Source organism: Peromyscus californicus, unplaced genomic scaffold (genome assembly GCF_007827085.1).
Source record: "Peromyscus californicus insignis strain IS unplaced genomic scaffold, ASM782708v3 Scaffold_4__1_contigs__length_199733344, whole genome shotgun sequence".
In the NCBI taxonomy this organism is placed as follows: Eukaryota; Metazoa; Chordata; class Mammalia; order Rodentia; family Cricetidae; genus Peromyscus; species Peromyscus californicus.
The window spans coordinates 86,572,303-86,597,332 of record NW_026294562.1 but is presented as its reverse complement, the minus strand read 5'-3'; positions in this window follow the sequence as shown (position 1 = coordinate 86,597,332).

The window sequence follows — 25,030 nt, the reverse complement described above, 5'->3', positions numbered from 1 at the left end:
CCGTCTTCAGCCCGAGCCTTGTCAGCTCTCGTCAGAGTTCTCTCTGTAAGTAAACACTCCGCCCCTGAGTAGCGTGCTGTGTTCGGTGACACTCATCTAGAAAGCTCCTTCCTCATCTGCCCTTGGCATTTGTACCTGGACAGGATGTAAGATGGTTCTGTGTACTCTGCCAGCATGAGCTTGCCTTTGGGTTAGATTAAACTTATTCAGCTTCATCAGAAAACCACAGACATCAGGCCGTCCTGGTATTGTGCCTAATTGGCTGTTATCTTGTTCTCCTTTCTTGTGGTCTGATTGTCAGAGCAGTGGGGTGGTGGGCATGGCTTCTAATAGGCTTGACAGGGTAAATTTAATGTTTTGTTCCCTTGAAATGAGTATTGGGTGTAATCATACTTGGGGCTGTCCTGACTGTTATTAAACTTTGAGTTTATTCCATATTACTATAGGATCATACATTCATATTTATTTAATAGATTAAATCATTGATCATGTTTTATTTTAATGCTCAAATTGCCTCCTATTTCAAATTGGTTCCTATGTGTTTTAATAGGCCCCATTATTCTTTTGTGTGTGTGGGGGGGTGTTTTTGTTTGTTTGTGGTTGTTAGTTTTGAGACTGGATCTCTTTTTTTTTTTTTTTGGTTTCTCGAGACAGGGTTTCTCTGTGTAGCTTTGCACCTTTCCTGGATCTCACTCTGTAGACCAGGCTGGCCTCAGACTCACAAAGATCCACCTGGCTATGCCTCCCGAGTGCTGGGATTAAAGGTGTGCGCCACCACCGCCCAGCGACTGGTGGTCTCTTTATATAGTTCAGACTGTCTTTGAACACATGACCCTCTTACCTCTGCCTCTCAAGTGTTGGAGTCACAGGCAGGTCACACCTCATAATGTAAAATCAGTCAATAATGGCTATAGCCAAGGGTCTTTTTTTTTTTAAAGTCCTAAGATGATGTTGGAATTCAGATAATTTTACATTTATTTTTATAATTTGGAAATTAAAATTCTGTATATTTATAGTATGCATGAAATTTTGACATATTGCATGTTATGGAATTACTAAAATGTGATAATAAATGTTCACATTAGCTTATATACTCATGTTTCTGCATTGAGAACTCTCAGTGACTTTCTCATACCTAATGTGTTGTCACTTTAGCTCTAAACATCATCATGGATGGTGAATTTGTGGAACTCACTTTTCTGGGAAGCTGAAATGTTATAACTTTGATTGACATGAACCTAATATCTCTACTCCCCAGGCTCAACTTTGTTATATATATATATATATGACTACATAGGATTCATATTTGTAGATTTGTCCTATTGCTCTTATGTCCTTTGGTCCATCCATGCTGTGACACACACAGGATTTCTTTGCATCTTAAGGATAAAAAATTTTATCATACACACACACACACACACACACACACACACACACACACACACACACACACCTTATTTTCTTTAGCCACGAAGCCTATGATGGACAATTAGGTTGATTTTAGACCTTGGCTACTGTGGATAACACCAAAGAGAACACGAGAGGGCAGATGTTGCTCAATGTAGTGATGCAATAGTCTTTGGGTTGTGCTTCCAGCGTGAGAACTGCAGCATCATGACATCATTCTGTCTTTAAATTTTGAGGTCCTTCCATCATGTTTTCCATAACAGCTGTGAGAATCTTTAGTTCCACCACTGATCAACAAGGATTCCCTTTATCCCCTGTCACCAACCTGTGTTACCTTTCTTCTGTTGGCACCAGCCATTCTCCCAAGTGTGAGTCAGCCTCTCCCTGTGGATCGGTGTGCATTCCCCAGCATTGCTAAACATTTTTCCTATGCCCATTGCCCATTTCTATGTCTTCTTTTGAGAACTGACAACTCAGGCCATTTGCCCATTTTAAAAAGTCTGCATTTCCCTGTTATGGAGTTCTTTACAGATTTTTTTTTTTTTTTAGGGGTGAAAGCCTTAGAGAGATCAGGGAAATAGGGAAAGCCACCAGCCAATCTTACCTCGCCAACTCTGCAGCTTCCAAATACATGCTACTTTCTGTCTTACCCAGGCCTTTATTGCCTTGCTGTTCTGCCCTCTCATTGACTATCTTAGCCCAGCTACCTCACTTACTTGTCACTTTCTCTCTGTACAGACCTTCAGGTCTGTATGGTTGGTACTGGGATTAAAGGCGTGTGTCACCACGCTTGGCTCTGTTCCCTAGTATGGCCTTGAATACACAAAGACCTTGCCTGATAAGTGATCAGATTAAGAGCATGTGCTGCCTGACTTCTTGTTTATGTAAAATGGCTGGCCTTTTCCCCTGATCTCCAGGAAAGCTTTATTAAAGCACAAATAAAATATCACCACATTTCAGCATAAATAAAATATCACATTTCCCCTTTCTGTCTAATAAAATTTAAAAAAATTAAAAAGTTATAAATAATATAAGAAAAACTATATACAATAAGTGCAATAACTATATACAATACATACAAGCAATAAATATGCCAACAATGTCTAGCCCATTTGCATTTGACAAATTCAGAGAAAATATTCCGTTATCTATCCTATTTTGGTGAGTCCAAAATGTACCTAAGGCAACTGGTTGTTTCTGTCAACTCACATTTTTTTGGAAGTTGCTTGTTTGCACTTCCTGTTTTACTAGGTAATATTATTACCTTCTTGGGTCTCTGAGGGAGTTCAAGAATAGATAGTTATAGTTACAGTTTTCCTTGTTAAGAAATTCAGAACAGAAACTCACTGAGAGGTGTTAAGTGTATAAATTTGAAAGACATCCTAAGATAGTTCCCTGTTGGTAATACAAGATCGGATAGAAAGTGAATTAGGTACATCTCTACAGATTTTGAATATTAACCCCTTATCAGCTGTGCAGCTCACAAATGTCTTCTTTCATCCCATTGGTTGTCTCTTAGTTATCATTTCCTTGGCTGTGCAAAGCCTTTCAGTTTGATGTAATCCCATTTGTCTAGTTCTGCTTTTATTGCTGGTGGCATTAGGGGTAGATAAAAAATCGTTGCCCAGAGCAACAGCATGGGATGTTGGCCCTGTGTTCTCCTATTCATTTGTCAGTTTCAATTCTGGCGTTTAACTTTAAGTCCATTTGAGTTGATCGTTGTAAGTAGTATGAGAACAAGGTCTAATTCCATTCTCAGACACTTTGATACTGTTTTCCTAGCACCATTAAGTTCTACTCATTTTGCTTTGTTCCATTTTGTGTGTGTGTGTGTGTGTGTGTGTGTGTGTGTGTGTGTGTGTGTGTGTGTACACAGGTGTCACTGCATATGTGTGGAGGTCAGAGGACTCTCAGGAGTCAGTTATCTCATGCTATCTGTGGGCTCTTAGAATCAAAGTCAAGCACTTCTATCTGCTGAGCCATCTTGCTAGCCCACCCAGCACCATTTGTTGACTAGACTATTTTCCTAAGTGTGTATCTATACCAGGCATCTTTATCACAAGTCAGTTGACTATAAATTCATGGAACTGTTTCTGGGCTATATGTTATTTTCTTGATCTGTGCATCTGGTTTTGTGCATGTGTGTGGTTCATGTATATTCAAATGTGTGTGTGTGTGTGTGTATGTGTGAGTGTGCATGTGCAAGCATGCATGTGCATGTGAGAGCCAGGGGTCAACATTAGGGTTCTCCACTTAATTTTCTGAAATAGAGTTTTTATGGTACTTACTTTCAGCTGGACTAGCTGGCCAGAAAATCCTCAGGATCAACCTGTGTTTGTATCCTCCACACACCTAGGACTGTGGTTACATACATGTGCCACTACACTCAGATATTACATAGTTTCTGGAGGTCTTCATACTTGCATAGTAAGCAGTTCACGCATGGAGCCCTCACCCAGCCTGATATGTCTGTTTTCATGCTGGTGCTTTGCATTCTGATTGCTACAACTTTGTAGTGTGTGCTGAAACTAGGTAGTATGATGTCTCTTGCTCTGGCCTTGCTGTTTTGCTTAGGGTTTGCTCTGACTGTTCTTTGCAGGTCTCTAGAGCAGGGGCCGATCCTGCCTCAGCTTAGTCAGGCTTTGTTTGGCTTCTGTTGGGCTTTGTTCATCCCTGGAATCACATGATATGTAGATGGGAGCAGATTGTCCTTCACAGGACCTAGAATTTGAGTGTTGGTGACGTCATTCCAGTCTCTCTGGGTTTCAGGAACAAGTTGCCAGCTGTCCTGGAACGCAGCTCTTTGCTCTGCCATATTATTTGCTAGCTCAGTGGGATTTTGGAGAATTCTCTTCCCTCCATCCTGCATCCAAAGCCCAGAAAATGTCTCACTTCTGTTTTTCTTTTCTGCTACCAGAACTTCTGAGGGTGGCAGCTGTACAGAGCTGGAAGGCATCTGAGGGATATTTTACCACGTCTACTCTGCCTTTGCTATTTGGTGACTGTAGTGTGTAGCCATTCCAGCTTTGATCTGGAAGTTCCAACCCCCACTGAGGCTTCGGTAACTGTCACGCCTACAAGGCAGGGCCAAGGGAGGACCCTGAAGACCCGAGATCTGGATAGGCCAGCTCTCTCTGTTCCTAGATCCTGGACGGTGGAGGTTGACTGAGCAGAGCTCCAGAGAACACTGCTGGACTGTGATACACCTTCCCCAGACCCTGCGACCTACCTATCCCTTCATTTGTAAGTTACGCCACTAATAAACTTTCCTTTTAACTATGTGGAGTGGCCTTAATAATTTCACCAATAAATGGCACCCAATGGCTCGAGTTTCCACCTTAAACCTGAAACTATTTAATAAGCAATTCTAAACAGAGCCAAAAACAAGTTCCTGCTTCATGTCTCATACAGGCAGCTAGACGCCACAAAATGCGGGTTTGAGCTACTGACAGGTTCCTGGCATTTACGCTTAACCTGCAGTATGGCGGGAATGAGGCATCTACAAGCGGCACATTACGCTGCTGCTGTGTGGTGGATTTAGCCTTTGCTAGTATTAAAAAAAAAGAGGTTTCTGGGCTACATGCTGCTTGAATAAAAGCATAGACCCATGATGGCTCCCAGAGCTGGTGGTAAACGTACCACCGCCATGTTGGGAAGCTGAGGTGGGCAGAGCCAGCAGCCATAGTGCCCGTTTCAATCTTACAAATGCTGCAGTTTAAAGCAATAAATTCACAATAAGACAGATTCAGATGTAATAGTTTACAATGTGTGTAAAATATACATAGGCTTAAAAGAGACAAAAGAGGTGATATATACAGTTATATAAACAAATACACAGTTTTAAAAAATAAAGTTTTAAAGAGACAGTAAAATTAATATAAAAAAATAAGCCATGTAAAGATGAATATTACACAGAGAATCTGGATTGTGTTGTCTTTGGGATTTTTAACTGCAGAAAAACATTTGATCATAAAAGATGTTGAGTTAAACCAATATGTATATTTTAAAGGTACCTTGACTTCAAAATTTGGATGTAAGGATATGTTGCTTTGGAAAGGAGGCTCTGCTTTTGTTTCCACAGAAAGCCAGAGGCTATGGATTTGTTCCAGATTAAGATACATCAGGTTTGACCAACCAAGACCCCCTGAAAGTTCTCCGATGACACCATGGCCCAGATGATCCAACATCCAGAATGGTTTCAAGGCAACTGGCTCAGACAATACAGCCTCATGGACTACTCCATAATCCTAAAATTTTCTTTGTGTCCCCATAAGATACAGCGCCCCCCTCCAGCAGGAAGTAGTAAGAGAAGCTATGTCCAAATTCCCAAATTATATGTAATTTTACTATGTTAAGGTTAAAACCTTCTTTTTTGAAAAAAAAAAAGAAAAGGGGAAGTGCTGTGGCTATCATTCTGTATAAATAAAACACTGATTGGCCAGTGGCCAGGCAGGAAGTATAGGCGGGACAAGAAGAGAGGAGAATTCTGGGGAATGGAAGGCTGAGTGAGAGACACTGCCAGCCGTGGCCATGACAAGCAGCGTGTGAAGATGCCGGTAAGCCACGAGCCACGTGGCAAGGTATAGATTTATAGAAATGGGTTAATTTAAGATATAAGAACAGTTAGCAAGAAGCCTGCCACAGTCATACAGTTTGTAACCAATGTAAGTCTCTGTGTTTACTTGGTTGGGTCTGACCGGCTGTGGGACTGGCAGGTGACAGAGATTTGTCCTGACTGTGGGCCAGGCAGGAAAACTCTAGCTACAGGTGACTGTGAGCCTGTATGTCATCTGGGTTCTCTCTGTTCTGCACTAACTTGGTCTTCTGAAAGTGAGCTCCCGCGCACACATGGATGGGTTCCCTAGCCCTCCTATGCTAGCCCTCCACTCTCTTTGGACCTCACTGTCACCCCACCAGGGAGGGCTGCACATTTTGAATGGGGAATCTTTCTCACTTCTGCTTAGCACACAATTCCCAAATGCCAGGTAGATCTGTAAGAAAATATTAGAATGTATGTGGGTATACATTTTCTCTGAGTCTGTAGCCTCTTGAAATTCTAGTTTTTCATGTTAGCCTTTTATGGCCACTAATGTGTTTTCTTTTAAATAAATCTGGGAATGTGTTATTTTTTTCCTCCTCCATAGTTCCAACTAGAACAGTGGCATGTGTCACTCATATAAAGCGCTTCTTCTAGAGCTTAGTTCTTGAGTGTGTACGTGTGTGTGTGAGGAGTGTGTGACTGTGTGTACACATGTGAGTGTATGTGTGCATGTGTATACATGTGTGTGCATGTGTGAGTGTTTCTATGTGTGTATGAGTGTGTATATGTGTGAGTATATGTGTGTATGTGCACGTGTGTGTGGATGAGTGTGCATATGTGTATTTGTGTGCAAGAGTGTGTGTATGTATGAGTACATGTGTGCATGTGTATGAGTGGGTCTGTGTGGGGTAGTGAAGTGTATGGGCAAGTATGTGGATGAATGTATTTGTGAGTATGTGTGTATGGGTGAATGTATGTGTGCATGAATGTGTATGTATATGCTTTTGTCTGCATGTGTTTTAGAGTTTGAATGTATGTTGTGTACATGTGTATGTGTGTATATGTGTATACATGCTTTCTATGTATGTGTGTGTATGAGTGATGTATATGTAGACATGTGTGGGAGTGTTTGTTTATGAGGTATAAGTGTGTGAATGTGTATGCATTAAGTGCACATGCCATGGTACACACGTGGTAGTCAGAGGACAACTTTGTAAAGTCAGTTCTCTTTTTCCACTTTACATGGGTTTGAGTGATGGAACTCGGGTCACCAGGCATGAGAGCCAAGCACCTTTACCTGCTGAACCATCTCACAGACAGCGTCAGCCATTTTTCATGGGTTCCTGTGTCCAGTAAAGAAGGCAACCTTCAGACCTTGTGACCCTGAGTGTCTCTTTGGCCATTTTCAGATGAATTGTATTATAATATGGGGTTGGTAACAAGTCTTCAGTCCCAGCACTGCTCTGATTATAGCATCGACACCAAATTTTTCATCCTCTGTGTTTCCAGTCTTTGCTGCAGAATTTCCTAGGTGTGTTCCCAAAGAGATGGAGTCTGTGTCTCCAGCCTCTGATCCTTGACTCACCTTTTGTGTGGCCTTGCTACAGCAGCTCTTAACAGAATACCACTGACCTGGTGCCTTGAAGGAGAGCATTTGTAGGCCTTGGCCTCAGTATGATGGCTCTGATTGGCTGCCAGACAGCATCTCTCTCTTAGCTTCTTATGTGGCCTTTGCTCAACTCAGGAGATCAGTCCTGTTGTATGACTGTCGTACCCTTATGGCCTTGTTTAATATTAATTGCCTAGTTAAGACTCTATCTCCAAACACAGTCACATAGAGGTTAGAGTGTCAACATAAAATGGCAGGGGATACAATTTGTTTGTAACACTCTGGAAATTATTCAGGCCATTAGAATGTAGTGGAGGTGACAGGTGTCACTTTTGAGCCCAGACCTAACAAGCATACTGAGCACCTTCTACATGTGCTCTTTACTCCACCCAGAAGGCATGGACTAACCTGTTGACATCCAACAAGAGGAGGAAGTGAATTGCCAGCATGAAGCTATCCAATCACAAGGCATGTAAGATTTTGCTGCTGCCCACAGTTAGCCAATCACAAGACACATGTGGCAATGCCTTGAAGTGACAGACAGTCACAAATATAAAGTCAACCAAAGTCAAGGCATGCAGGGTTTTGTTCCAGCCAACAGTCAACCAATCATAGCATACTTAAGGTTTTCCTCCAAATTACTAGAGTGTGCTTGTTCTCTCACACCAATGAGAAATAACAAAGTCTTACTGTGTTTAAATTTTATTGTATGCTTATGGGTCTTTTGTTTACATGTATGCCTATATACCACGTGAGTGTCTAAGGCTCACTGATGTTGGCATATGCATTAGATTTACTGGGACTGGAGTTACAGGCTATTGTGAGCTGCCCCATGGGTGCTGAGGATGCAATTAAGGTCCTCTGGAAGAGCAGCCAGCATTTGTAAACACAGAGCCATCTCTCCAGCCCCTAAGTCTTATTGTTTTAAACCACTGGGGTCTTTATTACTTAGGAATATGTAACTCATAAAAACTATGTAAGGAGCTGGTGAGATGACTCAGCTCATACAGGTTCTTCCTTCGAGCCTGATGATCTGAAGTGGATCCATGGGTCCCAAATCGTAGTCTATAAATTGTCCCCTGACTTTATAGGTGCGCACACACACATGACTTCCCTTGGAAAATAAATAATTAAATGTGATTTTAAAAAAAACCTACTTAACATTTACTTTTTTTTTTTTTTTTTTTTTGGTTTTTCGAGACAGGGTTTCTCTGTGTAGCTTTGCGCCTTTCCTGGAACTCACTTGGTAGCCCAGGCAGGCCTCGAACTCACAGAGATCCGCCTGGCTCTGCCTCCCGAGTGCTGGGATTAAAGGCGTGCACCACCACCTCCCGGCTAACAATTACTTTTGCAAGGGAGGTTTGGGGCCATACTTTGCAAGTGGAGGAGGTGATTTTCTGTAGCTTTGGCAGTCTTCCTGTGGTATCTAGTAATCTTCATGTGAGGGGAAGGAAGCGGAATTCCATTCTCACCAGCTTGCCTTAGAGCCCACTCGGGGAGAAGCTGTTTTTATTTGGAAATATACAGTAGAAGCCTGCTTCTCTGATATAATTAGAACTGGTGGTTAATTGGTAAGTCTTGCAGAAGGATTGGAGTTGTCTCTTAGCCTTGCACTCTCTGCCTTCTGCGGGGAGCAGGCAGGGTGTTGTAGAGGGTGATGGAGGGTGTTAGACTTAGGAAGGCTTGGCTGGAGCCTTGTTTCTTTAGTTGAGGTCTTCAGTTTAGGAAAGGAGCCCTTTGGAAGATATCCTAAGAACAGACTCTTAGTACACTAAATGGAATTTTGAAGCATTATTACAGAAATTTATCAATGCAGAAGGCCTTATTGTAGTTTTCCAAACAAACAAACAAACAAACAAACAAACAAACAGGCCAAAAAAATTTTGAACTTTCTTCTGGGAAATTGAGAAATTAGCAGCTTCAACCACCCTCTACCCCCACATACCCACCGCTATATCCCAACTCCATCAGTGTCTGTCAGGTACCACCTGCTGTTTGAATTTTTAAAGTGAGCTTGGAGCGTTGGGTTGAAGCATGCTCAAAATTAATCACTTTAAGTCTTTAAATCTGGCCACAGAGTGTCTTTGAGAAAGAAAATGATCATGTGACCAAACAGCTCATGATGGATTCCTTGAGTTTGGAGAGAGGTGAGAGGGCAAGGCACAAGCAGGGAACAGGTGGTAAAAATGGGTCAGCCGAAGAGCCAAGTGGCAACCTGGGAGCTCCAGTTGGATGGAGCAAGTAAGTACATAAATGGACAGAGAAAGAGAGACAGAGGGACAGAGGGATGCAGAGACAGAAAAAAGAAGATGGAGAACAAGAGGGGGCTGAGTGAGAAGTGCTGTTGGCTAGTGAAGAGAATGACGGTATTTTAAGACCACAAGGTGCTTCAGCACTAGGTTTTTGGCTGAACTGTTCTTTAAAAATCCTCTTCATTGCACCAAATAGTCAGTAAACATCTGACACCCCCTTAGTCCAGGTGAAGGGTGGGGGTTCAGTCCAAAGCTGAACCGTGTGTGAGCTGAGCAACAGACTCAGTGGTCTCGGCTGAACTGTGGGACTCTGAGCTGGAAAGGATCAGTTGACTGGGATGCCTCCTCATCTCAAGGATCTGGAGAACTGGGAAGGGATGCAGAGCTTCTCAGTGGCATATGGGATGTGTCTTTGCCAATCTCATCTGAATTTCAGGAGTGGGTGGCAAAGGAAATCTGGTGCCAGGATGGTGCGTGCACCAGTTTAGTATAAAGAAGGCAGAACCTCCAGGGGGGCTGGAAAGTGGGTGAACACACAATGTAGGGAAAAACATTTTTTTTTTTTTTGAGGAGGGATGCTTCAACAAAACTTTCATCATTGTCCTCTGCTTCTCACAAGTATAATTCAGTAAGGTGCCAGAAGATGCCTTATAGACTTCTCTGTTTTTGTTTAGACTCAAACTCTGCTCTGTGGCTTTAAGTATGTGTTTGGAAGAGCTACATAGATTTCTTCTATTGGCCAGAACTAGTGAGCATGACACATTTGAGCAGGTTCACACTCCTGCTGTTGTCTCCTGTCGTTCTCACACTGAGTTCTAGACAACAGGAATTATTCTTCAGCACTTTTTAAAAAATCTGCCAGCCGCCTCTAACTATAATATTTTCCTCATTGGTCCATGAGTGTTGCTCAACATTCTCTCAGTATGTAATGAAGTAATTCATGTACCTTTTTGAGAAGTAGACGAAAAGTGAACCTTTTCTTTGGTACCATGAAGTAGGTTCTGTCCTCAAAGGACCAGCTTATCAAGGTCTGAAGCATGGGAGTTGGACTAGAATGAAAATCTAGTATGAAAGCTAGGGTGTACCGCGATGTCCCATCCCCAATGTGTCTTTGTTAGAATAGGTGATGACCCATTCCAAGTGTTTTCTGATTATGGAAGGCAGGGCATCTTGATGGGTCCAAGGCCACTACCTCTGTCCCAGCCCCCGTTGTTGGGAACAGACCTTAAAGGTGGAATCCTGGGTACCTGAAAGAGAATTCTAAGCTTCTGGTTATGGACTGGTAGTATTATGCCCCAATTCTGGGGTTCTTCATGTTAAGTTCAAATATTGATCTCCCTGCTTTCTCATTTATCCCATTATCGGTGACTACCTAACTCCCTTAGGATTTATCTCCTTTATCTGTAGGTGATAATTAAACAAGTAGTTGCTTTTCTTTAAGAATAAAATAGCACAGCTAGCTTTCCACCCTAGAGATTCTGATTTAATTGGTTTGGGCTGCACCAGGAACACTGGAATAAAAAGAAACAAACTCTCCCCCAAGCAGTTCTAATGTGTGCCAGTATGGTAACAAGAGAGAAGAGGATGGAGAAAGGGGAGAAAGGGAGAGAATGTATCACCTGTTGACCGTATGTCTTTTGGGGAATGTCATTAACCTTTCTTCATTCTGCAAAATGGGAATAGTAGAAGTACCCAGCAGATGTTTTAGTTCATTTTCTATTGCTTTAACCAAGGTGACACTATTTGTGAAAAATAGAGGCTAATTACTTCGTGGTTTGGAGACTGTGAAGTTAAGAGGATTGTGATGGCACATGCCTAGCATCTGTTGAGGGCTCCCTCCTGCTGACCAGAATGTGGCAGATAGTATCTCATTGAGAGATTTAGCAAGATGCTGACTCCATGAGTGTATAGCCTTGATGACCTGGTCACCTCTGAAAAGTCCCATCCCCAGTCTATCTGCATGACTTTTGGGAAGAAGTTTCCAACACATGGATTCCCTAGACAAACACTGAAATCCTAGCAACAGGACTCCTGTGAGTGTTATGTTCCTGTGTTCATAGAACTTAGCACAATATGTGTGCAAAGCAAGACTCATTAAATGTTTATTAGGAATATAATTAGAATTACTAGAAATTGGCCATACCCTTCTCTTTGATGCATAAAATGAAATTCCTGTCCTTTTCATTTATTTATTTATTTCTGTGTGTATGTACATGTTCATGTACATGGGCACATATGTGCATGTAGAGGACAGGGTGCATGTTAGGTGTCTTTTTCAATCATTCTCTACCTTACTTTCTGAGACAGGGTCTCTCATTGAACATCACTAATTAGGTTAGGGTGACTGACCAGCAAGGCCTGTCTCTACTCTCTCAGCACTGGGGTCACAGGTCACATGGCTTTTTATGGAGGTGCTGGGAGTTGAACTCAGGTCTCCACACTTGCACAGCAAGCACTACACCTACCAGGCCACTTCTCTAGCACCTACTATCTTATTTCAAAGCGTACCATTGAAGTAAAACACCTATCTATGAATGTTATTAGATTTAAGGGTAGCTCTTGATGATTGTTCAGAGATGGGCACATGCCCAGGTCAGAGTGGACAATGTGAAAGCTCAGATGTCTTCCATGGTCTTTACTGGTTATCCCTTCCCTGAAAGACTCAGATGATTTTACTCATACCACCATCTATTAGTTTTCCCCACACTGGATTTTTTAAAGAAATGGAGCCATGATACTTACGTACCTTTGGTTCTGATGTATCCATAGAACTCACCTACCATGTTTTGTGTAGTAGAAGCTTTCTATTCTAATTTCTGTGCAATGTTCCATTCTATAACTCTGCCATATGTTGATTTATTATACTGTTGAATAATTGAGTAGGTTCCAATTTTGGGCAATTGTGAAAAATGCATTTGTAAATATTCTTATGCAAACTTTAAAAATATTTCCTAAAGTAAAGTCTGATTTAATTAGCATTATCACGGCTATGTTGGCTTTACTTTTTGTTTATTGTTTATACTTTACTATAATTTTATATTAAAGGTTGGGACTAGGTAGATGGCTCGGTGGTTAAATGCTCATCATGCAAGTGTGAGGACTGCAGTTTAGATGCCCAGAACCCACAAGCATTATAGGCAGCATGCCTGTAATTCCAGCCTATAAAGGCAGAGGAAGGGATCCCTAGAAAAACACTAGCTATTTCAGCAGGCTGTGTTCAGGTGAGAGACCCTGCCCCAACTATTAAGGAGAAAGAATGGTCAAGGATGATTCTCAACATCAACCTTAGGCTTCCACATCCATGGACGGATACCCATATTGGTATGTATCTATATATGTACCCACAGACATACAAATACACACACACACACACACACACACACACACACACACACACACACACACCCAAATGTACACGCGTAAAAATGGAAAAGGAACAAAAAATATCTGTATGTGTCTCATCAACAGCACATATTTGGTTATTTTTGTCCTTTAAGATATCTTTTAATTAGATTAACTTAATCCATTGCCATTTAATGTTAATTACTAAATTGTTTATGTTAAAATGTATAATTATATTTTTGTTTATTTTTTCTGGATTTTATGTCAATCAATGTATTTGTTTTTATTTTGCCACTTTTGGAGGTTACTAGGTTATATTTCCTTATTTTTCTTTTAGTTTAAGTGTTGCTGGCTCTGCAGCTGGGATCCCACTGTCTCTGATCCTGGGGTCAGGGGGTAGGCAGATGCAGAACCAATGACACAGGCTCTAGGAGGTTGCAAGCAATCTCATTTATTAAACAAAGGACTGCGGTGCTTATGTGTGTAGTTTTGGGTGGGCTCTGCTTCCAGCTGCTGTGGTGTTTCCTGGTTGGCTCTGGGTCGTATGTCAGCAGTTGTCATCTTGGAGGTCCTTTGGGTCAGGATACTACTGCACATGTCAGAGCTCTTTGTTTCCTTAAGGCATGCCCCAGTGCTTTCGGCCTTACCAACTTCATATCACTGTGGTGATACTGTGTTCCCCAAAATATTGTGCACCCTAATAAACTTATCTGGAGTCAGACAACAGAACAGCCATTAGACAGACATAGAGGCTAGAAAATGGTGGCACTCACACCTTTAATCCTAGCCTTCTGGAGGCAGAGATCCATCCGGATCTCTGTGAGTTCAAGGCTACACTGGAAACAGCCAGGCATGGTGACTCACGCCTTTTATCCCAGGAAGTGATGGCAGAAAGCAGAAAGGTATATAAGGCATGAGGACCAGGAACTTGGATCTGGTTAAGCTTTTAGGCTTTTGAGCAACAGTTCAGCTGAGATTCATTTTGGATGAGGACTCAGAAGCTTCCAGTCTGAGAAAACAGGATCAGCGGAGGAATTGGCGAGGTGAGGAAGCTGTGGCTTGCTCTGCTTCTCTGATCTTCCAGCACTCACTCCAATACCTGGTTCCAGGTTTGTTTTTATTAATAAGACCTTTTAAGATTCGTGCTACATATCACCCTCCCCACCCCTTTTTTAAATTTTGTGACTGCTAGTGGGAATTAGAGTTCTTTGCTCTAATCTTGTTGTCCCCACCTCAGGGGTCCCCCAACAATGGCGACTGCACCTGTCTTAGGTTAGCTTGCCTAACAGGCTCTTATCCTCTCTCTCCTCTCTCTCTCTCTCTCTCTTTCTCTCTCTCTCTCTCTCTCTCTCTCTCTCTCTCTCTCTCTCTCTCTCTCTCTCTCTGTGTGTGTGTGTGTGTGTGTGTGTGTGTGTGTGTGTGTGTGTGTGTGTGAGACCACCTAGGTTTGCAATATTTTAGTAAAAATTGTGTGTATAGTCTTTGGCTTAATTCTCAGAAATTCTCTTATATCTCCAAGATATTGGACTTTGGGGTTCTGTAGGCCTCTGTACCTGAGCCTAACTCTTGGCTGATCCAGCTGTGTGCAAGAGTTATAAGGTCTAGTGTGGATGCTCTGAGTGGCCTGCATTACCAACCGGAAAACAAGGGGAAGGGGCTCACCTCAATATCATTGTCATCTCTTGTGACCTCACTTCATCAATTTGACTGCTTTGGTTTATCCTTCAGTGTCTCCAATGAGCATTGAAATTTTTACTCCAATGTTGTAGCTATTATTGGCAGAAGATGAAGTGTGGTATAAGTGAGCCACTGTCCTAGTTAAAAGTAGGTGTTGGGTCACATTCCTTGATTATCTAAATTAAATATCTCTCAAACCTCATCCTGTGAGAACATCTCATATCCTACCCAGAGCCATCTTTTGTGGCAATTCCAGTAATGCAGAGGTGCTTATGCTCTTCAAAGCAGCTGTTGCTGTGAGAGGAAAATGAAGAATTAGCACAAAGTCCTTCCTGTTGGCTGGGAGTGCTGCTGGTTTGGTGCTGGTGGTTGCTATGCTCACATTATCAATCTTGAAGGACAGGTTCTCTAGCTGGTGTAGTCCTTACCCTCTAGCATAAAGTCAGCAATGGCCTGGATTACACTGCTGTAGAACTCGGGCAACTCCATCTGTTTTCTCCCTCGAATCATCTCTTGTCCCCATAGCTGGCCTTTCCTGGTACAGACTCTAGAATTTTATGGTTTATGTGTACAGAGTGCCATGCAGCCATGCACACACTTGCTCACTCTTACTCACTTACTCACTCTTACTCACTCCCCCACACACAATTATTTTACCAATATAAACTCTTAGTATCAAGACAGATATTCTAACTTGCTTTCTAACAATATACCAAGATACCCAAGCAAATAAACTTAAGGGACAAAATGTTTTGGCCCATGTAATTAGATGGTTCAATCCATGATGCTTGGTCCCTTTGCTGTGGCCTTGTGACAAGGAAGGACATCATAGCAAGTGATTAAGGGACAGAGAGCAGACTAAAGAGGCTGCAGATGGGAAGACCCTGCACAGGTTTACTCCCTAGTCCAGTGACCTGCTTTCTCCAAGTAAGCTCCACTTCCTAGTATATAATGCCATCCATGGCTTGACCTAGTGATGAAATATGCACCCTCAGGTTGCAGTCACCTCTCAAAAGTGCCAGCAGCTACAGACAAAGTCTTTAACACACAAGGCTTCACTATGGGGTGCTTCATGTCTAAACCTTCAGTGTATCCAGGTCAAGTTCTTAGCTGTACAATGCCCCTGGCTTTACACGGAAGCCTCAGTGCTCTCTCAGGCCCAAGGGTCGTTTCTCTGATTTTCCTGTGGTAATTCTACAGAAACACTCCAACTTATTACATACTCATATTACATATATATATTACATTTATATATCTGTATTGGCTAGTTTTATGTCAGCTTGACAGAAGCTAGGGTCATGAGAGAGGAAGACACTTCAATTGAGAAAGTATCTCCATAAGATCAGGCTGTAGGCAAGCCTATAGGGTATTTTCTTAGTTAATGATTGATGGGGAGGGCCTAGCCCATTGTGGGTGGGGCCATCACTGGGTTGGTGGTCCTGGGTTCTATAACAAATCAGGTTGAGCAAGCATGATGAGCAAGCCAGTAAGCAGCACCCTTCCGTGGCCTCTGCATCACCTTCTGCCCCCAGGGTCCTGTCCTGATTTCCTTTGATGACAAGCTATGATATGGAAATGTAAGCTAATAAGTCCTTTCCTCCCAAGTTGCTTTGGTCATGGTGTTTCATCACAGCAATAGTAACCCTGACTAAGACAATATCTGACATGTACACATCTTATATAATTCATTTTTATGTTATATTTATACAATATTACTTTACTCCTTGTTAACTCTCATTTCATCCTGTCCCCTCCCCTGGGTCATGTGACTCTGCCACCCATCCTAGTGAGGATCTTGAAATTCCAAGTTAGGCATAAAGTAATCAGGAAGCAGTGCCATCTAATGGGAGAGAATACTAGATTTTAAAGTAAAAAACTATTTGGGCTGATTTCCCAGGTACCCACATCTGAGGGTCACCTTGGACTTGGATTACTGAAGGCCTGGCCTCATTCTCCATGCAGTGAGGATGGTTCATGAACCTTTCCACATGTTTGAGAGCACCCGATGTATAGGAGTGGGAGAAGGAAGTTGGTGGTAGAACCGGAGAAGTAAAGAAATAATCACACCCGTGTCCCTCTGAGGAGAACTCATTTATAGGCATAAAAATGGCTACTGTGCAAAGACTTCCATCTCAGCTGTAGGACCTCCACCCTGACTGTGACTATGGAGCAGCGGGTGACAGGGTGACATTGTTGTCTCTGAGCCTTCATTCCCCACATGTAACATTGCTATGATAATACATGCCTCAAATGGCTGCTGTACATTTAAAAGTAAAATAAAATACAGGAGAGTGTTCTGTAAACTCTAGATTACAGAGGAGATATAAAATATCATCCATGAGTCTCCACTGCATTGGCACCTCAGGGGGACGGAAGCCAATCTTGGTGCTAAAGGCCTCGAGTTTCTATTTTTGGCACCGTGGTATAATTTCACAGCAAATCTTACCAGGATTTAAGGAAATAAAACAAAACTCTTGATGTTCATAACTTTGTATTCTGTTAGATTTCTCATTTCAAGATGTCTTTTTTTTTTTTTTTTTGGTGTGTGTGTGTGTGTGTGTGTGTGTTTGGGGACATCTTCAGGTGCTCATAATGGATGCAATGTTTTTCCGTGTTTTGTTTTCTTACCACTGAAAACACCAACATTGACAGCTATTGCGGGTCTGGAATGAGGTTGGGGATTTGGGCATATCCCCATAAAGCCGTGTAAGAAATCACAACAGCAGTAGCACTCAGGCTCTGTCACATGTCAGATGCTGCTTCACATTGTTACCTGGCTCCTTTCATCCTCTGGGCTCTCTGGAAGGTTCCATGATCCTAGTTTTAAAGACAAGCAAACTGAGGCATCAAGAGTTTGATTCTCCCAGACTAGCACTAGCAGATAGTGAGAGACCATGTCTTTAAAGACACTCGGATTCATTCAAAGTCTGTGTCTGAGAAGCTGGACAGTTTGAGTTGATCAAACAGAGGCATCCCTAAGAATCTGCTATCAGGCATGGGAGAACTCAGAGGTCCCATTGGCAAGTAAGCACACAGAGCTAGCCTTGTCTGTTTGAAAACAGACACTAGCATGTACATACCAAGTACTACTTGCCGTAGGTGGGCCTTAAAGAAAAGATTAGGAACTGGAAACCTTCCTGGCTGTGGTGGCACATTCCTTTAGTCCCAGCACTTGGGAGGCAGAGAAAGGAGAATCTCTGGGAGTTTGAGGCCAGTCTGGTCTACAGAGTGAGTTCCAGGACAGCCAGGGCTACACAGAGAAACCCTGTCTCAAAAACAACAACAAAAAATAATAAAGAAAGAAAGAAAGAGAGAGAGAAAGAAAAGAAAAGAAAGATACATCCAGCCTAGCCAGCCTGTCTTATTCTCATTCATAGTCTGTCTCTCTTCCTCTCTCCCTTCCTCCCTTTCTCCCTCCCTGCATTCCTCTCTCTCTGCTTTCCTCTCCCCCTCTTCTCACATCCTTTGATGGGTTCACACATGTCTCTTTCTTCCTCTACAACCAGCTTTCTCTGCTTCTGCATCTATGTGATGGAATATGACTGGTTCACAACAAGAGGTTATATTGTTACCATTTCTGACACTCTGGGAGAGAGAATCTTGGTTGGTAAAGTTATGTATCCTTACATTGTCAATCACCCTGAGGGGTAGGAATGAAAGATAACATTGCTGTTTAAGTATTCTGTCTGGAGGCCTACCAATGCATGGGAGCAGGGGCTAGACGAAGAGAAAGGGACAGTAGTGCATCAGTTGACATACAACTCCTACACATAAACCACACACCTATATGATAGGTTTTTGTGGCAAAAATGTGAAACAACTGGCTTACTCTGTATAGTTTTGTGAATTTTTGTGGATATACAGATATATCTCATTACCATAGTTGGGATTCATGTCTAGACTCATGTCTTTCTCTGTCCTGCCAGCCAGCTCCCAAATCATGGCATGGAGACTTATTATTAGTTATGAAAGCTTGGCTGATAGCTTAGGCTTGTTTCTAAGTAGCTCTTATAACTTAAATTAACCCATATCTTTTCATATATGTTCTTTTACATGGCTTGTTTACCTTCACTTTGTAATCCCCATGTTGCTTGCTCTGCATCCCAGCATCTCCACCTCCTTCTCCCCAGCATCCTCTCTGCTCAGAAATCCTGCCTAGCTATTGGCTGTTGAGCTTTTTTTATTAAACCAATCAGAGTGACACGTCTTCATAGTGTACAAAAAGATTATTCCACAACAGACTCATACTTTCTTTGTAATCATGTTCTCTAACTTCTAATTCCCAGGGATCATGGATTTGTTCCTCACAGTTACAGTAGGGCTTTATTGACTGGCTCCTGGACCCCAAGTAATGTATCTTCTCAGAGAATTTTGTTTATTTGTCCTTGCAAGTCTGAAATTTTCTCATGGTCTAACATTGGTCTCTTTGAACTCTTACATACTGTATTAGGTACTACTCTGTTGCTGTGACAAAATACCCAAAAGGAACAATGTAGGAGACTAAGGATTTTTTTTGTTTTGGTTTTGATTTGGTTTCAGAGTCTCAGTCCATCATGGTGAGGAAGACATGAGTTCACAGCTACTGGAGTGTGTGGTGCAGGTTCTTCATACCACAGTGGATCTGGAAGCAGAGCAGCAAGGGTAAGATGTAACCTCCAAAGGCCCCAAGTGACACTAATCATCCAGGCCCCACCTCTTCAGACTTCACAGCCTTCAACATAGCACCACAATCTGGGAAATGTGCACAAGGAACACAAAACTGTAAAGGACATTTTGAATTTAAGACATAATGCATCTGCTCCCTAAGTGTCAGTTCATAAAAGGTCCTGTGGTTGAACCATCCTTACATGGCATGTAATATGGTCAAGATTGAACTATCCTCACATCACATATAGCATACAATTATGATTTAATTCTCCTCACACCATATAGAATATGGAATCATGATTGAACCATCCATACTCATTTACCCAATACTGGTTGCTTATGTGAATACCAAAATACTCCTTCAGTCAGTCACAGTATTTACCTTGTGTCAACCACAGGCCTGAAAATCTTCAAGGGAACTTGTATTGTAGAGGAATCAGAGTCTGACTTCAAAACAACGCACAATAAATGTCAAGTCATGTGCATGACACCAGAGCTCAAATTTTCATGTTGCTATTCTGTTGTCCATGGATGTTGTCTTGGTCACTCTCTCCAGGGCCTCAATTCTTAACATCATGTCTATTCCTTCCTGAACAGAGGTGGTCTTCCGTGCTTCACTCCATTGTCTGGTTTATGATAAAGAAAAATTGTTTCAAACCTGGTTTATGATAGAAACTTTTTTCCCATGATGTAATTCACAACCTTCTACTAGAGAAGAAATTAAGATTTGTGATAAAATGCTTAAGCAGTTTTATATTAAACTTTAATAAGATTAAGACCTACTCTGGGAAGCTCCCTACCCACCCATTGAGCAGCCTGTCAGTCAAGAGTCTTATGATCTCCTTAACCAGATGTTCAATTTACATGCATCCTGTCCATCAAGGATTATCCCACATCTCTTTCCTACATCTGACCCTTCCAAGCTCCTCTATTCCCTTGCTACAATTTGAAATAAAGTGTTAACCCATGTTCATGATAAAGTCACCTGGTAGCACACGTCACACTTTGCTTTTAGACTCTACTGCTCATTCTCAAAGTTTTAGCAAAAGAGAAGGAGATGCAATACACTCTATAGTTATTAACATTGTTACAATATGGGAAAATTGGGAGGGGATAGGTGAGATTTCTTTATGTTATTGTTTTTGCTCTGTGTGTGTGCAGATGTGTGTGGGGGTCACAGTTCAATGTCAGGTGTCTTCCTCAATAGCCCTCACCATATTTTTCTAATATTTATTTTATTTTAATTATGTATATTTTCATGTGTGTATGTGGGGTGGGGCATTGTGAACGTGCAGTGCCCAAGGAAGCCAAGGAAGCATAAGATCCCCTGGAGCTGGAGTTTAGGTGATTGTGATCTGCCTGACCTGGGTGCTGGGAATTGAACTCTGGTCCTCTGCAAGAGCAGTAAATTAGGCATTTATCCTGTCTCTTCACCTTATTTTTTTTGAGGCAGGGTCCCTTACTGAAGCTGTAGTTTACCAGGTTGGCTTCCTTTGCTGGCCAGAAAGCTCTGGGGAACCCCCTACTTCCACATCCCCAGAGAGGTATAGGCTGCCTGCCTGGCTTTTCCTGGGTGTCAGACATCCAAGATCCCATCCTTGACACACTTTGCTGACTGGGCCACATCATCAGCTCCTTTGCATTAGTTCTTGTGTGTCCAGCTGGCTTGCTAATAGCCTCAAGATTAAGCAGTTAAAAAGCACAAAAACTAAGCCATCTTTGTTCCCTCTGTTCCTCATCTTCTGAAACTCTGTGGCAATTTCCCTAACTGCCTAGAGAATAACTTTATGGTCCATTAGGACCCCTCTTCCCATAATTCCTCCCACTCCTTCCCATCTCTATGATGTTTTCTTATTTAGTATTCCTTTGTTAGATACCTATGATACATACTCACTGCTATGCTTGACTTTAGTGTAAGGGCCATAAAGAAACAAAGTTGTGTGTTGGGTTTCTTTGTTTTAGCCAAACATGAGGGTCTCATAAAATTTTGGTCAAATTAAATGAGTAGTTGGAACATCTAGGTCCCTTCACATCTGAGTTTCTAAGCTAATAGCTGAGAAAGGGGAGAGAAGAAGGCTTTTTGATTAAGTGGACCAGTGCTTTTCAGTCTGGACCATATGTTGGAATCACCTGGATGGCTTATAAGAAACACCAGTGAGAATTTTCACCATCAAGAAAACAAACATTAACTAATGCTGGTGAAGATGTAGGCAAGAGAAACCCTTATCCACTGTTGGTGAGAGTGTAAGACAGCATAGCCACTATGGAAACCGGCGTGAGGGTGTCTTAAAAACCAAAAATAGAACTACCGTATGGCCCAGCTATACCAACCACGCCTTGGCATATACTATAAGGATGCTGTGCCCTGCTACAACAGACACTTGTACATCGAAATTCATTGCTGCTCTATTCACAATAGCTAGGAAATGGAATCAGTCGACATGTCCATCAACAGATGCATAGATAATGAAAATGTGGTACATACACACAATGGAATTTTATTCTGATGAAAAGAAAAGTGAAGTTATGGAAGTTTCAGGGAAATGGAAAGACCTAGAGAACATAATTTTTAAGCAAGGTAAAGCAGATTCAAAAAGACAAACATACTTTCTCTCTCCCATACGTAGATCTTAGCCTGTTCTGATAAATATGCATATCCAGGTGGGAGAAAATGTGGGTAAAGGCCGGGAGACTGGAAAGGGGCCCATGATACTGGAAAAACAGACTGAAAGAGAGCCAATGGGGGAAGGCAGCAGAGTAAAAGAAGCAGGGACACTGGGGGTGAAAGGGTGTGACAAGGAAAGGGAACAGGAAGAGGGAGAAACAACCAAAATGAAGCCTGAAAACTGCATACAGAAGCCTATTTCTTTGTAAGCCAACTAAAGGAAATAAAATATAAATGTAAATGTCAGTGTCCAGGTGCCACCAGGAACTCAATTTCATGTTGATAAGGTGGATTATGGACATAAGTACTGTCATTAGCTTCTGGGTTTGCTATAGTCTGCAGGCAGGTGTGAAGATGGCCAGTCTACAACCAGCTTCTACACTGCCACCCCAATCTGCTCAAGGGGATGTAACTCCCTCCAGTAGAAAGTGAGTGACCATGGCAAGGTTTTCATCTAGGAGTTGGGGTTGGGGTGGGCAGCTTAAAAAAGTCCCCTGGAGACTGTACTCTGCCATCTTAAAAAGGTTTTCATTTACAGCTCCTACAGCTTGAAAGCTCTGAAACACTGATTTACTGCACAAACACTGTCTGTCTGTCTTTCCATCCATCCATCCATCCATCCATCCATCCATCCATCCATCCATCCATCCATCTATCCATCCATCCATCCATCCATCTATCCATCCATCCATTCATTCATCTATCCATTCATTCATCTACCCTCTTGTTCTCTTAGACAGGGTCTTAGTATGTACTTTCAACTGGCCTTCAACTCATGCACTGATCTGATTCTAGGACATGAATCATGGCATTGTGATTAGGAGTTCTCTGAAGTTAGGATCATCTAGGTTTAAATCATGTCTTTTCTATTTAGTTTTCAGTTTCTTCACTTTTAAAATATGATAGTAATCACTTGCATTTGTATTAGTACAATTCTGTTACTATTATGAAATGCCAGTGGCTGGGAACTTTATAAAGAGAAGAGTTTTGTCTAGTTAACAGTTCTGGATATAGCACTGTTGAGGGTTTGACTTGAGTATTTCATGACAGATGCCATCATGGGGGGAGAGACTGCATGGGGAGACAGGATGTAGCTGTGAACCAGGTTACAAGTCTGTCTCACATGAGTGTTGTATGGGAATTAGATACTGAGCTAAGAGCTTTATTGCCACAGGTGTAGAGCGAGCTTTGGACTGTGAAGCATGTAAGACTGAATCCTCCAAAGACCACTCTCTATAGTCCAGCTGGGTTCCCCTCTGGGGTTGTGAGTAAAGCTTCCTGCAGTAGATAACTGATATCACAGGATGTGTATGTTCACCAATTGGCCTCATTAAAACAACTCAACTTAATTATTTTTAGTGTGTTTGCTGTGGGACTGTGCATGTCAATTTTAGAGACCAGCTTTCTGGGTTCTAGGGATAGAGCTCAGGTCACCAGCTCAGGTACAAAGAGCTTTTACCCATGGAGACATCTTGTCCCCCACTTTTATTTAAAAGTATTTAATTTCTATTTGCATATAGTAGTTATAGATAATAATGGGTCTCATCAATTTCATGCATGTATATAATGCACTGTGTTTGCACATACTCATTACCCTCCTTTGTCCCCTCCCACATCCGCTGATCCCTTTTCTCTTCCCAGCCTGTCCTCCTTCTACTTTGTCTTTTTTTTTTTTTTTTTTTTTTTGTAATCCCATAGTTTTAATTAGGGCTAATTATAAGAGGATGGGTGAAACATACGGGTAACTTACCAGTGGCTACACCAGGGAAGAAAATCTGTCTTTACCATTAACTGGCTATCAACCCTCAGGGATGGGTGGGTCCCTGTGTGAATTCCCCACATTCTTTGACTCCTCCTTACCAAAGGAGAACTACACAGAAGGTCGATTCAGATGTCCAGTCTTCTCCCATCTGAGCTTACCTAATCCCCTAGCTGACTGCTGGTTACTAACTCCATCCAGAGACCACACTGTCCCACCTACTTTCTACCACCAGCCCAAGAGGAGACACACTGTGACATCAGTCCTTGGCACTCCATCCCCCAATCAGAATGCCAGCCAGTGATGTGTAAATGGATGCCATTGCTCTTTCGTCATAAGGCAAGGGGCAAAGTGAGAACAATCTCGAAGGCTGTGAAATAGGTATCCAGTGGGTCCATCCTTTGTCAGCAAGGCATAGCACTAAACTTTTCAGAGCCTTGCCATCAGCTTAGGGGTTTCTGTCTGGATGTATTGAGAGGGAAATCATACAAGGTGTGTAGCTGATGTTTTCATGTGTTGTGCCTGGCTCATGGTCAGGACAATTCTCTCTCACCCGCTGGTCCCACAGCTGCTTGGACCCAAATAAACATACACAGGCTAATATTATTTTTAAACTATGGCATGGCAGGCTTCTTGTTATCTAGTTCTTTTATCTTAAATTATAATCCATTTCTATAGATCTATAGTTTGCCATGTGGCTTATGGCTTACCAGTACTTTTACATCATGCATCTCATGGTGGCGGCTGGCAGCGTCTCCTCCGCCTCTCCTTTTTCTTCCTGTCTGTCTGTTTGGATTTCCCGCCTGCCTCTAAGCTACCTTGACATAGGCTAAACAGCTTTTTTTATCAACCAATCAGAGCAACATATATTCAGAGCATACAGAAAGACATTCCCTTCAAAGGTGATTAACATAAATGCAACTATTTCTGCATATTGACAATGAGCAAGCTGTCTGAACACCTATTTTTCTTTAATACATAACTGTTTGCTTGGTTTAATATATACCAGGAAGCTTGGCTTGCCACTCACTTGGGCAGCCTTTGTTTTCATATCTATAAAATAAACACAATGATAAATGAGTGTTTTGGGGATTATGTATTACGATAGAGTGAGCACAAAACCTTTGACTAA